Here is a 15,935-nt window from a genome sequence, read left to right as displayed (position 1 = left end):
TCCTCTAGCTTCCCACTCCACTTCGCTATCTTATACTTACTCCCTTTGGATTTGATATTGCACTTGATTTCATTAGTTAGTCACGGCTGCCATTTGCATCTCCTAGGGCATTTCCTCCACTTTGGAATAAATTTGTCCTGAATCCTGTGGAAAATGTCCAAAACCACCTGCCATTTTTCCCGAGTTGTCCTACCAGCTAGTGTATCTTTCCATTTTATTTTGGCTAGATCCTCCCTCATAGCTGCATAATCCCCTTTATTTAACTGCAGTACAGATGCTTCCGACTTCCTTTCTTTTTCCCTTTCTAATTGCAGCTCAAAAGTAACCATACCATGCTCACTATTCCCTAATGGCTCTCCTACATCGAGGTCACTTATTAACTCTGTGTTGCTGCAATGTACCAAGTCCTGAATCGACTTCCTCATGGTATGTTCCTCCACTAGCTGCTCCAAGAAAGTATCTCGTAGACATTCAATAAACTCACTCTTGTGTTCCTGCCCCCGTCTGATTATCCCAGTCCACCTTCATGTTGAAGTCCCCCATAACTACCGTATTGCTACCACTTTGACATGCCACTCTTAATTCCTGATTTATACTGCCACCGATATCTGAACTACTTTTCGGAGGCCTGTAAATTTCCCCCATTATGGTCCTCATGCCTTTACAATTTCTTAATTCTATCCAAACAGACTCTACCCACCTGTTTCAATGTCTTTCCTTTCAAACGCCTGAATTTCATTTCTTATCAACAGAGCTACCCCACCCCCTCTTCTCAACTTTCTGTCTTTTCTATAGGACGTGTACCCGGGAACATTGATTTCCCAATCCATTCGTGGGAATTCGGTCGTGTCTACAGGAAAAAGGGAATCTCAGGGTTGGATGTGATGTCGTGCATGTTCTCTGCCAATCAATGGGAAATCTCCAAATCTTCAATCTTGGTGCAAGAGCCCACGAGGTACAAACCAACCATCTCCTGTCCAAGCTGCAGATTGCAAGGGCTGTAAAGTGCTGCCACCGCCTGTTCACACCGAGTACTGCATACATGATGAGAGAGGGAGAGAGGGAGAGAGAGAGAGAGAGATCTAGGTATAATACCACCACCTGGTGTCCGGACTCGCGAACTTCAGGATACATGATTTTTATTTTTCATGGGAGTGTTGGAGAATGAGAGGAGACTTGATTAAGGTTAACAAAATAGAGCAAGATGGATAATATGGAGCTCCAATGAACAGGGAGGTCTCACCTGTGAAGGAGCAAGTGTGAGATCTCCCAGTTCATTCTTGCTCGGGCAATGGTGGCCAATTCAAGACAGCTCCAATTAGGGGAAGAGAATATGCTGTTTCAGGTCATGGGTTTGAAACGGTTTCCCCAGTTGTGCCATTCAGACTCAAGAGAGCAGATGCTTGCAGACAGGAAGGAAACCTAGTTTTATTGTGGAGAATTGCTTGTTTTTTGGGGTGAAGGTTGTTTGTGGTCTGAGATTCCTAAATACTTTACAATGGAAGCACCACTTTCCCTTGTGCCTGATTGCTACATAGCGGGTAAAATGTCTCAAATCTATCGCTCAGCCAGTACTTTTGGTCATTGATTTGGAGAGAGAGTGATGGCTTGGCAATATTTATAGCATGGTGAGTCCAAAGCTCTCAAAGTGACAGTGTGGAAGGAGTTTGTCTGTTCTTTTTGTTTTCTGCCACCCTTGAGAACTTAAAAAGTGTCTGTGAATTGTGGTATTGGTGAGACACAAGCTTGTTTTGCCCTGTTTTTGTTCTGTATGTCTATAAAGTTTCAGTTTAGGGATAAAATGTCCAGACACTGTTCTGTTCAAAAGTCTAGTAACCAAATCAGATTCTCCCGAGTTCTTGTCATGGATATGCATCAAGAAGCCTGTTTAGCAGCAGTCGTGTTGCATTAGAGGTGCACATACAATTTTCAAAAATAATGAGTTTGAAACCAGAAAAAGATCAGGTCGTGCCCAAAGGTTCATCCGTGCAGTTGTATTGAATTGATGCCCCCAGGACCAGAATGTGCACTTCCACCCCATGGTCTTGAGCTTCCCAATTCGCCAATGAACTTTCGGCCACCTTGAGCTGTGGAGTGTGGGAGGAAATCCACATAGACACCAAGAGGATGTAGAAACTTCTTGCAGTCAGTGCTCACTTGATCCATGACTCGTGCTGGAGAGGTGGGTCTACTGTCCTGCCTTCACCTTGTGATGGCTGATTTTTGTCTGTTGGTGGATGGAGGTCTGACATGATATTCCCTTGGCCTTGAGGGAAAGAAGAGTAGAAATTGCAAGGGCTCTGACAGAAATATTTAAAACCTGTTTATCCACGGGTGAGGTGCCAGAGGAATGGATGTAATCTAATGTTCCTTTGTTTAAAAACGGCTTCAAAAGCCAACCAGGTGAGCCTGACAGTGATAGGTTAATTATTGGAGGGTAATCAGAGAGTACCTCGAAAAGAATCTGTTCAAATAGCTGGCCTTGATCAACCATAGCATAGAATACGGGAGTCGGGCAGTGAGGTTGAGACTAGACAAGATATTGGTGAGGCCCTGTTGAGAGTACTGTGTGCAGTTCTGGTCACCAAATGAGAGGAAAGCTATCAACAAAGTAGAGAGGGTGCAGAGAAGATTTAAGTCAATGTTACCTGGATATCAGCAACTAGATTACAAAGAAAGATTCAGCAAATGAAGTCTTTATTCTATGGATTGTAGATGGTTGAGAGGGGATTTGATCGAGGTCTTTAAAATTACTAGGAGGATAGAACGAGTTGATGTGGATAGACTTTTTTCATTGCGGGAGCAGAGATTGAAACAGGAGGTAAAAGTTTGGAAGTAACATGAGGGGGAACTTCTTTACTCAGAGTGGTGGCTGAGTGGAGTGAGCTTCCGGGAGAAATAGTGGCGGCAGGGTCCATTTTGTCATTTCAGGGAAAATTGGAGGGGAGGGGAATGCAGAGAGGTGGTACGAGAGGAGAGTATTTAGTTCAGTGCAGACAAGAAGGGCCAAGTGACCTGTTTCTGTGCTGTAATTGTTATAGGGTTAAAATGTGTGGCAGTAACTTGGAAGTCCGATGCGTATTTGGGAATGGGTCGATGGCCACACTGAAATAGGCCGTTGATTCCCACTTGAAATAATTACATCGAATTCACGGAACAAATTTGAATTTCTCTTTTGAAGATTTGGGATGTGTATTTACCAATTGTCAGAATTAAGTTTTAACCACCCAACACGAACTTTCTGACTCCTAAAACCAAGAAAACCAAGATTTTATTTGAGAGTTTTGGTCAATTTTTATAAATACTATCTAGATGTTTCCTCTCTTTATTATTTTCTATTGGGCAGCTGTGGGAGGGGTTACTTTTTAAATCACTATGCATTAATTTTATCTTATTTTCAAACAAGAAATTTAAGTTTTTTAATGCATATGTTAAATTAAATGTAAAAATGTTACAAATAAGATGAATGAAGAATTGTTTCAGGAACTGGCGATCTTCCACGAGTGCCGTGAACCCCAGGAAGCAGGAATGTGTGAACGAAACACAAAACTGGCCAGAAGAACTGAGGAAACACAGCTAAAAGTGTCCAAAAAGGTGCTGATGCCATCTTGATTTTAATGCAGGTGACACCGAGGAATGCGTTGGGGCAGAGATGGTCTATGGGCAGCCAATACGGACACCTTGGGGAACAAAGCCCGCACCACCAGTAGGGATGGATAATGGTGGGTAATGAATAAGCATATATTAGAGACACCGAGAGAGAGCGACACACACATACCCAGACAGACAGACACACACACACAGACACAGAGAGACAGATACACACACACAGACACACAGAGAAACACACACAGACAGAGACAGAGAGAGAGACACTGACAGCGAGAGACAGACAGACAGAGACACACACAGACAGACACAGACAGACAGAGAGACACACACACAGACAGAGAGAGACACACACACGACACAAAGAGACAGACACACACAGAGTCAGAGACAGAGACAAACACACGACACAGAGAGACAGACACACACAGATACATACACACAGACATAGATAGAGAGAGACACACACAGAGACATAGACACACAGACACACAGATATAGAGACACAGACAGAGAGACACACAGACAGCGACACAGAGAGAGACACAGACAGAGAGACACAGACAGACACACACACAGATACAGAGACACAGAAAGAGACAGAGAGAGAGACACACACAAACATACAGACACAGAGAGACACACATTGTGCCACAGGGAGAGAGAGACACACACACAGACAGTGACACACAAAGAGACACAGACAGAGACACACAAACAGACACAGAGAGACACACACAGACAGAGACACACAGACACAGAGAATCACACAGTCACAGATACACACACAGACCGATAGACAGACAGAGAGAGAGAGACACAGACACAGAGAGAGACACACACACAGAGACACACACACAGACACAGAGACACACAGAGACATAGAGAGAAACACACAGACGTAGTGACACACGCACACAGACAGACAGAGACCCCTTGGTTGTGCCCTTCACCTTCGCACTTAACTCCCTCATCTCTCCTGGCAGGATCTCATCACCATTCCTACCCATGGACCATGACACCTGTCTGCTCATCCTCCTTCCTGAGAATGGTGTGAACTCTACCCTAGAAACCCCACAGCAAAGAAAAGGGACCCTTCGGCCCTTCTCGTTCATGGTGAAATATCATTCTGCCATTCTCATCGACCTGCACCCAGTCCCTAACCCTCCTGACTTCCCACATCCATGGATCTCTGCAATTGATTCTTAAAACGTAAGAGTTTGAATGTTAAATGGTACACCATTGAGGAGTGTTGTCAAACAAAGGGATTGAGGAACTGTGGTACAGAACTGCCCGAAAGTGGAGTCCCATGTGGAGATGGGGGGGGGGGGGGTGGGTGGTGGGGGGAGTGAAGAAAGCTTCTGGTATTTTGGCCTTCAGAAATGAGAGGATTGAGTGCAGGAGGTGGGAGGCCACGAGGAAGTTGGACGAGGCATGGGTGAGGCCAACTTGGGAACATTGTGTGCCGTTTGGGTGGCTGGAGGAGAGGAAGGATAGGAATGAGACAGCGCGTCGAGGAGAGGGACAAGAAGGTGGTCTGGCTTTCGGGGTTTGAGTTCCAGGGGAAGGTTGGACAGGCTGGGACTTTATTCCCTGGAGCGTAGAAGATTGAGGAAGATTTGAAAATTGTGAGGGGGGACGGATCGTGTCCATGGGGACAGGCTGTTTCCAAGGAGAGTGGGGGAGATTCAAAGAGGAGGACATGGATTGAGATTGAAGGGGGATTTTCTTCCCTCAGAGGGGGGTGGGAGCGTGGAATGAGCTTTGGGCCAAGGTGGTGGAGGTGGGATGGACTGGAATCTTGGGGGGGAATGTGGGGCAGGTCCTGGTGTGGAAATGTGCAGCCTGAAGGGGAGATGGACTGGAGGCCCGAGGCAGCTCTCGGCCCCTTCCCCAGTGGGACTGGGCTGGCAAGAGATCCCGTGGAGGGGTGGCTCAAGCTCTCGCGAGAGCGACCCCTGGGGGCCGCCATGTTGTTGATCTTTCCCGCCTTTGGAGCAGTTGGTCTCGAGCGGGAGAGGTTCGTGTCGGTGCTTCACGGGCGGGAATCGGGGCATTTTGGGAGCGACACCAGGGAGGAGGGAGTTTCCACGGGTCGCCCTTTGGGTCCGGGGCGGCCGGAGCTCGGAGGGGAACGGGCGGGAAGATGGTTGTGAGGTGGGGCCGGGGAACCGTGAGGGAGTTTGTGGCGGGGTGACATTAGGGTGTGTGGTAGTCGGGGACCCGCGAGGCTGAGGGGGGGGTCGGGGCCCGAGAGGCTGAAGGGGGGCTCGGGGCCCGCGAGGTTGAGCGGGGTAGGGGTCCGTGAGGCTGAGGGGGGGGTCGGGGCCCGCGAGGCTGAGGGGGGGGTCGGGGCCCGCGAGCCTGAAGGGGGGTCGGGTGCCGCGAGCCTGAGGTGGGGGGGGTCGGGGGCCGCGAGGTTGAAGGGGGGTCGGGGGCCGCGAGCCTGAGGTAGGGGGGCGGGGGCCGCGAGGCTGAAGGGGGGATCGGGGCCCGCGAGCCTGAGGTGGGGGGGGCGGGGCCCGCGAGGCTGAGGGGGGACGGGGACCCGGAAGGCTGAGGGGGGACGGGGACCCGGAAGGCTGAGGGGGGACGGGGACCCGGAAGGCTGAGGGGGGACGGGGACCCGGAAGGCTGAGGGGGGACGGGGACCCGGAAGGCTGAGGGGGGACGGGGACCCGGAAGGCTGAGGGGGGACGGGGACCCGGAAGGCTGAGGGGGGACGGGGACCCGGAAGGCTGAGGGGGGACGGGGACCCGGAAGGCTGAGGGGGGACGGGGACCCGGAAGGCTGAGGGGGGACGGGGACCCGGAAGGCTGAGGGGGGACGGGGACCCGGAAGGCTGAGGGGGGACGGGGACCCGGAAGGCTGAGGGGGGACGGGGACCCGGAAGGCTGAGGGGGGACGGGGACCCGGAAGGCTGAGGGGGGACGGGGACCCGGAAGGCTGAGGGGGGACGGGGACCCGGAAGGCTGAGGGGGGACGGGGACCCGGAAGGCTGAGGGGGGACGGGGACCCGGAAGGCTGAGGGGGGACGGGGACCCGGAAGGCTGAGGGGGGACGGGGACCCGGAAGGCTGAGGGGGGACGGGGACCCGGAAGGCTGAGGGGGGACGGGGACGTGGACCCAGAAATCTGAGGGGGACCCGCGAGGCTGAAGGTGGGGGTGTTAATCCACGTGGTTGAGGGGATCCGTGTGGTTGAGGCGATCGGGGAACTGCGAGTGTGAGGGGGACCCGTGAGGGCGAGGGAGTCCCGGACCCATGGATGGGAATGAGCAGGAAGGGATGCTGGTCAGTGGGATGAGAATATCAGTTCACCACAGACTGAAAGCTTTCAGTTCTGTAATGAGACGTCATTAACTATGACACCGACAGCCCAACCCTCTTTCTCCCAGTTTCACTGCAGACATTGGAAGACGGTCCTGTTTCAACTAATCCAAATAACCCTGGGCGCAGACCCGCTGAAGCCACAGATTAGTTCCTGCATCTCAGATGGTGAAGTCTTCAGATTTTTCTTTAAAATATTGTTTACATTGTAAAACACTTTGGAAAGTGCATTAACATATATTGTAATGTTCAATTCAAAAGGAAAAACTAATGGAAAAATCTTAATTCAAACACCTAGCACTAAGCAAGGTTCAAAAAAACACACAGGAATAAAGTGCCAACATCCTGGAAATGGATTTCACAGTGACTCAGGACAAGATACGGGCACCCACGGATTTTCAACTCCGCTAGAATCCTGCCCACAGGGATGACTGTTACGTACTTGACCTTTTTTCATGGTGGGGATGAAGGTGTTGGTTGTCGAATTAGTATTCGCCGTGCAATTAAAAATGAAAATATATCTTTGATTGCGGGGACTGCAGATAACATTTTCCGAGCTCTCTGTTACATGGCACAGGGCGCTTCACCTCGAGTGGATTAGAATTCCTTCATCAGTCAGATCTTATGCTGCCCAGGATTTTACTCCCAAAGTCATTACTGAAAAGGATTTCTACTCCCTGCAAATGCACTAATGTGCTGGAGAGACTCAGGGGGTCACACCGCAACCACAGGAACATTCCGGGCATTCCTGACGGAGGGCCCAGGCATGAAATGTTGGTTGTCCTTTACCTCTTTAGGATGCGGTGTGACCAGCTGAGGTTCTCCAGCACGTCTGTGCATTGCACCCAACCTCAGCAACTTCAGACTTTCCGGTTTAACATGCTACCTTCTGCACCTATCCCAGGGGAGTGGTGGAGAGGGATGATGTGGAAGGAGAGAGAGGATCGAGATGGTAAAAGGTGCTCCAGGTCAAGATTAATTCTATTCAAGGGTTAAATTTAAAAAAAAATTCAGCATCGACCACTCTGGGGCACTCGTCTGCGTGCACAATGATGCAAATTGTGCTGGGGATCCAGAGCTTTGAAAGCATTGATGAGCACCCAGTTATTCAGAAGAATGTGTTTGTTGAGTAGGTTAGATTTGGCCCTTGTGGCTAAGAGGATCAGGGGGTATGGGGAGAAGACAGGAACCGAGTACTGATCAGCCATGATCATATTGAATGGTGGTGTAGGCTTGAAGGGCCAAATGGCCTACTTCTGCACCTATTTTTCTATGTTTCTAAGATTTGTTCTTGTCTCTAGCTGTGTACACACGAAGATGAGAGCAGTGTTTGAGATGCTTCAGCCAGAAAGAATTCCGATCCATATCCACACGTTTTTATTCCTCGGGCTGACGGCAAGGTTCAGACTGAAATAGCAGAGGATGAGAATCCAGGCAAAAGGACAGAAGCCCAGACCAAGCAACAATTTGAGCAGAAGGATTTAGTTCCACCGGTAGAGTGAGAGTGAGAGAGAGAGAGAGTGGAAGGACACTGTCAGAATGCCCATAGGATTTAACCTGTTTAAAAGCAGGTGGCACAAATCTGTGCAGAGCGGCACAATTTAAAGGCGATTGCAGATGTTTGATTGGGAAGCTGCAGGAATTCAGCCCTTCAGAATGAAGTAAATGCAATATTCAGAGAGAGAAACCTTGGGCTTTTCTCTGGAGTGATGCAGGAAGCTCATAGTGAATGGATTTGTGGCAGAGCTTGGTGGAGGAGCAGGCAGTGCTGAGGAAACACAAGGCTGCTGAAGGACTTGTAGAAAGAGAACGTGCAGAAGGCTGCGGGTGCCTGGAGCACATGGCCGGGCAGGATGGTGGAGTCTGGAATAATAGGGACCTTTAACATTTAGGCAGGCACATTGATGCAAGAAAAATAGTGGGTTTACGGGTGTGAGGGGTGAAAGGTTCAGTTTGTAGTAGGTTTGAGCTGTTGTGACACCAATACCCCTGAGCAAAAAGCTCTGCAAAAGTATGGACACCGCCCAGGACATCTCAGGTAAAAACCCTCCACCATTGAGAACATTTGCAGGGAACGCTGCTGTCAGAGAGCAGCAGCAATCAAGGATCCACATCACCCGCTCTGTTCTCACTGCTCCCATCAGGAAAGAGGTATAGCCAGGTTCAGGAATAGCTGCTACCCCTTCACCACGAGACTCAACACACATTCAGGGATTCATTTAAAGACTCTTCCTTTTGCACTTTGAATTTTTTCTCTCTCTATTGCAGTTTGTTTTCATATCCACATTTTCAGAGATTACAAGTAGATGAGTCCAGTTGGGGAAACTTGGTTTTGGTTTATATAATGGTTACTTTTATCCCCTTTTATTGTTCATTTATATTAGTGTCTGGGCCCCTATGTGGTCCAGGTACAGCTGACAGACCTTTACCAAAGGGTCACGTTTATGTGATTTTTTTTTCCGTAGGTAACAGCAGTTCATTTCCCCAGCCCAGCGTGCTATCGGACATCCAGTTGATCGTGATACATCTTTTCGTGAAGGCCAGTGCTATTTTTATAAATGATATTGGATATTTGGTTAAGTTGTCGCTTGTTTCCATGAAGATATTGCTCCAGGTCTCACGTGGAGGCCACTCCTGTGATCGTGGTTAATTTTTCTGCGCTTTCCTGCCAAAATGGCCTCACTTTCACGCAAGACCACGTAGAAAAGTTTAATGAAGCTCATCATCCCATTGGCCTTCATAACTATCCTATCAACCTGAGCGGAAACCTTGAGGGATGTTTGGATTTGAACCCCAAATTCCCTCAGTTTATCCACACTCAAGAAACCGACTGGTAACCTTGTACCCAGCCTTCTGGTTTGTACTTCCAAAATGCATCACCTCACACTTACCTGGATTGAAATCCATCTGCAACTTTTCTGCCCAAATCTGCATCCTGTCTGTATCCTCTTGTATCCTTCGACAACCTTCAGCTTCATCCACAACTCCTCCAACCTTCACATCATCTGCAGACTTACTGACCCATCTTCTGCCCCTCCATCCAGGTCATTTATAAAAATCACCAAGTGCAGGGGTCCCAGAACAGATCTTTGTGGCACTCCACTGCTCTCTGCTTTCTTCCAACAAGACAATTTTTTATCCACAGCCAAAGATACCCTGATCCTTTGCCAAATTACTTTCTGATGAGTCTCGTCAAATTCTTGCTAAAATCCATGTAGACCACATCTACCACACGAGCCTCATTCATTTCCTTTGTTACCCCCCTCAAATAAAACTCATTTAGACTTATGAGGCATGACCTTACCATCACAAAGGCATGTTGACTGTCCTTGAGAAGTCTGTACTTCTGCAAATGCTCATAGATCCTATACTGGTCTATAATTCCCAAGATTCTCCCCATTACCTTTTCTAAACAAGGCGACTGCATTTGATGGTTTGCGCTGGATTTTGGGGGCAGGGGGCTGGGTGTTTGTGGGCAAGGGCTGGGTTTGGGGGCTGTAGGGGACTCAGGGAATTCTCTTTTCCTCTTGACTGCAAGGAACACTATGTCTAACTTCCTGCTAATGTGACCCTGTCTGCTTTATGTCTGAATGAAGTGAATTTTGTGTAATATTGCACTTTATACCATGACAATCAATTGAATTTTGATCTTGGCATGTTTGGAAGAATGTTCTTAGTGACAGTAACCCAGTTTCAATCTGTCACCATGTAAGGGGTTTGAGTGTTTTTTTTTTCTCACCCTTGTTGAAGTCGATTTCCTGTCAAGGTACAAAAAGGTACAGTAACAAACCACAAACTCTAAAACACAGTCTTTATTGAGTCATGCCAGTAAGAATGAGGGGTACCAGTGGTGGGTGAACAGACTCACCTCACTATTAATGTTTGAACGGGAGTTAAAGAACACAGTCACATGGTAGAGCTTTTAAGACATTTTCCTGCCAACAAATTGGATAACATTTCTTGGAAGGCATTGGTACAGCTTCTGCTTTACATTTTGCACATCCTCTTCCTCAAGACATAGAAAGGATTTGTTGTTGGCAATTTAATCTCATGTGCCCGTTATAATTAAGAACATCCTTCTGGTCTACAAAATTTCAACAGAAATCTGGAAGGGTTGCTCACAGTACACATTGGTAATCATTCTCTGCCTGTCTGATTTCTGGTTTCCAATTTACATATGTAAATGTCTAGTTTCATAGTAATTTTAAATTCTTGAAGTTGACAATGGAGGCTAACAGTTCAAAGCAGAAAATGCCATTCTGGGACTGAGTGGTGCTGAAGGCTTCTTGCAGCCTTTGGATCAGGCCTGATGAGCCTCCTTCAGGTGGCCAGAATACCCCAATGTAAAGTCACATATTCTACCCGAATACGGCTGTATGGAGGCCATGTGAAAGAGCCTGATGCGGCTCGGAGGAGTACTTACCAATCTTCCTTCGGGAGGTATAATCTCCGTGTCTGAGCAATTCCCCCGAGGAACCTGACTGCAGCCGCCTGATGATAATCAGCCAGGGACCCAAATCCCCGCGCCTGACAGCCCCCCTCCTCATGCCCGACAACTCACCGTTCCCGCGTCCGACAGCCCCATTCACCTTACCCGAGAGCCTCCATCACCGCGCCCGACACCACCCATCACTGCTGCCTGACAGCCTCCTCTGCCCCAACATCCTGAGCCAGCCGCACCTGCCCTGATCTCCCGTGCTGACAGGAGCTGGAGTGCGCTCTGAGGCGCCTCTCCTGCAGCTGTCCCTTTCAGGGTGCCACCTGAAAGAACATTCCACAGGGCTGTTTCCGCTTCTGCAGACTGATTCTTGACGTAGAATGCACCTGAAAGTGGCTCCAGCTGTAGTCAATTCGCACTATTGTTTTAGAGATGGGGCAGGCATTAGGATATGAGACTCAGTCGAGGAGTTGAGAATTGATTCCTGTCTGAAATGTCCTTGGTCACTCTCTCTCCTAGCTTCCTGGCAAAATCTGTGTGATGATGTCTTCATCGCAATTATCAGAACAAGATCCAGCTAATATTCTGCACCCTTCATCAAATTGGAAAGTGAATGGGGGGGATTTGTGTGGTCAGGGCTTAATATGACACAGAATGATGCAGGTCTATGTGGATTCAGTTGAAATGAGAGGGCAGATAACCTTTAACTGATCCACCAACAAACCCACGTCTTACCCCCAACCTTCAATACCTGACACTCCCCCAATACTAATCCCCCAAATGGCACAAGGTTGAACTGAGTCCTTTCAGGGTGAGAGGCAGAAGAGTGGCCTTTGTTCTGTACAAGGGCCAACAGATGCCAAGGACCGATCACCTCAAGGAGTGAACGAGGATTTAGAATAGGTTTTCCCCAACACAGAATAAAGTAGGAGCAGGAGGCTGTTTCTCCCTGTGAGCCCATTCTGCCTTTAGGTGAAGGACCACCAGAATGAGGAATAAAGAATGAAGCTGGAGGAACTCAGCAGGTTAGGCAGTGTCCATGGAGAGAGATGGTCAGTTAATGATTCAGGTCCGTATACAGACTGAAGCGAGAAGGGGAGCTGGCACAAAATTGGGAGGGCCCAGTGCCTCGGAAGCCACAGAGCATCACAAGACCACCCGACAGGCTGAACCTGTGATGGACACTATGAACTATGTATGTCATAAAGTACAGTATGTGCTCTGTGTCGCCACATCACCTCGTTGGGTTTTATCTCAAAGTGGTGAAAGGCTTTTATATAGATGTATGGACTGGCCAGTCCATATCTACCTGACCTTCTCCAACCTCTCCCTTAGCTCCACCCTGGATTTCCCGGACTTGCCCCCTCTGAACCTGGCCCAGTCGTGTATCAGTAATGCTCAGGTTTTTGGTCATTGAAGGTGTTTAATCACTCCATCCTATTTGACGTGATTATTGTGTGCACCACAATGCTGATCCCAAAGGCTTTGGGCAATGTGTCCACCTGGTGTAACTGTGCCCAAACTGTCTGGGCTGCATACGTAGATGAGGAATCGAACTCCCACTTTGAGTTGACTCAGAGAATTAATGAAGGACACAGAGTTTCACCAAACCACACCCCAACTCTCTTTAGTTCTTATATGCAAGATTCTTTGCACAAAACAGAGAGAGAGTTACTGATCGTATTTACACCAGCTTGACTTCAAGTCACAAGATAGTCTCGTGAGCCATTTACTTGAATGATGGCTCGCGTGGCAGCACCCACTCCTGGCGACTGTGGGTCACTCTGATTAGGGCGTTCGAGCAATGCCAGCATAAATGTTGCCAATATTTTGGGGAAGTGTTCCCCAATTAAGGAATGGTTGTGGTGTTTTGGAGAATTTGTGTACAATGGTTGTTTTGGGAGAAGTGGAGGTTCTAATAAACAAAAACTGAAGGTTGTGTTTTGAAGGAAAGTATGGAGTGTTTTGCTAAAAAAAGACAAAAGTTGTATTTTTCAAAATATGTCCTGTTTTTGGGTCAAAACCGATATCTTTGCTGTGCAAAAATGTGTGCAATTTACATTCCAAAAGCCAAAACTGTGATTTACAAATTGGGGTTGAAAAAAACATCTGTGCTTTGTAAAATATGAGACAATAAGATACAGGAGCAGAAGTAGGCCGTTTGGCCCATTGTGTCCATTCCATCATGAACTGATCCATTCTCCCACTCACCTTTAATACCTTGACTATTCAGTAATGTCACGGAGTTGTGTTAACCTTTAATATTAATTTAATATTTCTCGTATATAAAAATGTCTTAGTAAAGTAAATTACAGAGGTAAAATATTGTACCTGTATACTTGATCAGTTAGCTTGGATATTTCAGGGGCACAAGGACAAAGCATTAGCATTTTAAACACAGATTGTTCTTGGAGATCGCAAACAGAAGGCAGTTGAGACAAACATGCAAGAAGGTGAAAAGGATTTATGATGTTCTTGAGATATTGAAAACAATAGGTGTTTGTTCAGAAGCACCTGTACAAATGCAGGCCATTTTAATTCTGAGGAAAGCAGACTTCTCAGAGGCATAAATGGATTTAAATGCTTTTTAGCACATTCTTGTCAAAAGGTCCTTTAATCCCAAACATAATTAAAAAGGTTGTTAGTTCATAACATATTTTGGGCTTGTCCTTGCGATTTGGAGTTTTGGGATCTGAAATCTTTGGAGTTTTTGTGATTTATTAGTAAACTGATTTCCCAAGCTCATTAAAAGGCTTATTGTGTGTGTGGGGTTCAAGTACAGCGATGGATTTTGGTCCATGTTTGGCAACTCCAATCTGTGTCGATTTGAAAGTGGAAACTTTGTCAGTTTCTGCAGAATGTGAATGTTTTAAACCCCAATATGAAGTGAGATTCTGCACAAAGTACAGATGAGTGTGTTTTGGAAACAAAACTTAAGTGTGGGCCAAGTGAACTTGTCCAAATAGAAATTAAAAATGTGTTTGGAATCACCAAACTTTTCAGATCTGAAAAAGGAGGAGTTGTTGCTTATTGCTAAGGAGATGAAAGTTCTGGAGGTTAAAAGTTGAACAACGGAAGTTGGCAGTTATGTTGAAAACCTTGGTCAGTGAAGAAGATATTGGACAATTGATTTCAAGAAAGCTTGAGAGAGTCAGCAGCTGAAAGAAACAAGCTGTCAGGTACAGAAGCAAACTAATGAAGAGATCAAAGAGTCAAGCTGTGAATCACCAGTCATTTTAAATATTTTCTTCAGTCAGAATTCTGATTCTGATTTTAAATTTGAAAGTTGTGACAGTGAGGGCAGTGATGTCTAAAATGATTTAAAAGTTTGTGACAGTGAGCAGCAGTTGGCAAAAGGATTTTTCAGAACTTCGAGGAAAATTGATAGAAAAACAAAATGGAGATGGATAGAAACCATTCTCTGGTGAAGGAATTAAAAAGGGCCAGTTGGATATTATTTCAAAGGAGGTTTATTGATGAGAAAATATAATGCGATATTGGATAATGAAGAATGGGCAGAGGTTCATTGGGTTATAGATCCTACAGCCTATAGAGATGAGATTTTGAACATGGCTCATAAAACACATTTGGGTGGGCACCTTTGGGAAAAGGAAATGATGAAACAATTCTACTGACCTAATTTGGAAAAGGATGGAAAGAGATTTTGTAAGACTTGTCACACTTGTCAAATTGCACAGAATTTTCTATTCTTTTGATCCCTTTTTTCTCCCATTCTCTAAAGGAAAGGTTATCTATTGTAAAAGGGATTAGCTGATTTTGCGTCAGTATTAGTTTTGGTAGTTGGTAATTTGTTTTATTCCTTTCTACATGAATCTTCTTCCAAATATTGAGCAGATGATGTAATACTGGAGAATTTCTACGTTGTACCAATTTTTCATCCCATTTATATAATATATGTTCGGGTATCTTCTCCCCTATTTTATCTAGTTCTAATCTAGTCCAATCTGGCTTTTCCCTTGTTTGATAAAAATCTGATAGGTATCTTAATTGTGCGGCTCTATAATAATTTTTAAAGTTTGGCAGTTGTAAGCCTCCTTGTTTATACCATTCTGTTAATTTATCTAGTGCTATCCTCGGTTTCCCCCCTTTCCATAAAAATTTTCTTATTATTTTCTTTAACTCCTTGAAGAATTTCTCCGTCAAGTGTATTGGCAATGCCTAAAATAGGTATTGTATCTTTGGGAAAATGTTCATTTTAATACAGTTTATCCTTCCTATTAGTGTTAGTGGTAAGTCTTTCCAATGCTCTAAGTCATCCTGTAATTTTTTCATTAGTGGATAATAATTGAGTTTATATAGATGGCCGAGGTTTTTATTTATTTGTATACCTAGGTATCGTATTGCTTGCATTTGCCATCTGAATGGTGATTCTTTCTTAAATTTTGAGAAATCCGCATTATTCATTGGCATTGCTTCACTTTTATTTGCGTTAATCTTGTATCCCGACACTTCTCCATATTCCTTCAATGTGTTATGTAATTCTTTTATTGCTATTTCTGGTTCTGTTAAGTATACCATAACGTCATCTGCAAATAAACT

At 46.3% G+C, this 15,935-nt stretch overlaps 1 long non-coding RNA gene across 1 annotated transcript; it reads left to right on the top strand.

Annotated features, from left to right (window-relative positions):
* Positions 1 to 5,679: 5,679 nt before the first annotated feature.
* Positions 5,680 to 9,476, top strand: LOC138750115 (uncharacterized). Its single transcript, XR_011349076.1, has 3 exons — positions 5,680 to 5,766; positions 7,006 to 7,105; positions 9,403 to 9,476. It is a non-coding gene; the product is annotated as an uncharacterized lncRNA (long non-coding RNA).
* The last annotated feature ends 6,459 nt before the right edge of the window (positions 9,477 to 15,935 follow it).

Source organism: Narcine bancroftii (genome assembly GCF_036971445.1).
Source record: "Narcine bancroftii isolate sNarBan1 chromosome 8 unlocalized genomic scaffold, sNarBan1.hap1 SUPER_8_unloc_1, whole genome shotgun sequence".
Lineage (NCBI taxonomy): Eukaryota > Metazoa > Chordata > Chondrichthyes > Torpediniformes > Narcinidae > Narcine > Narcine bancroftii.
The sequence above is the reverse complement of the archived record's forward strand: the minus strand, read 5'-3'. Positions and strand labels throughout refer to the sequence as shown.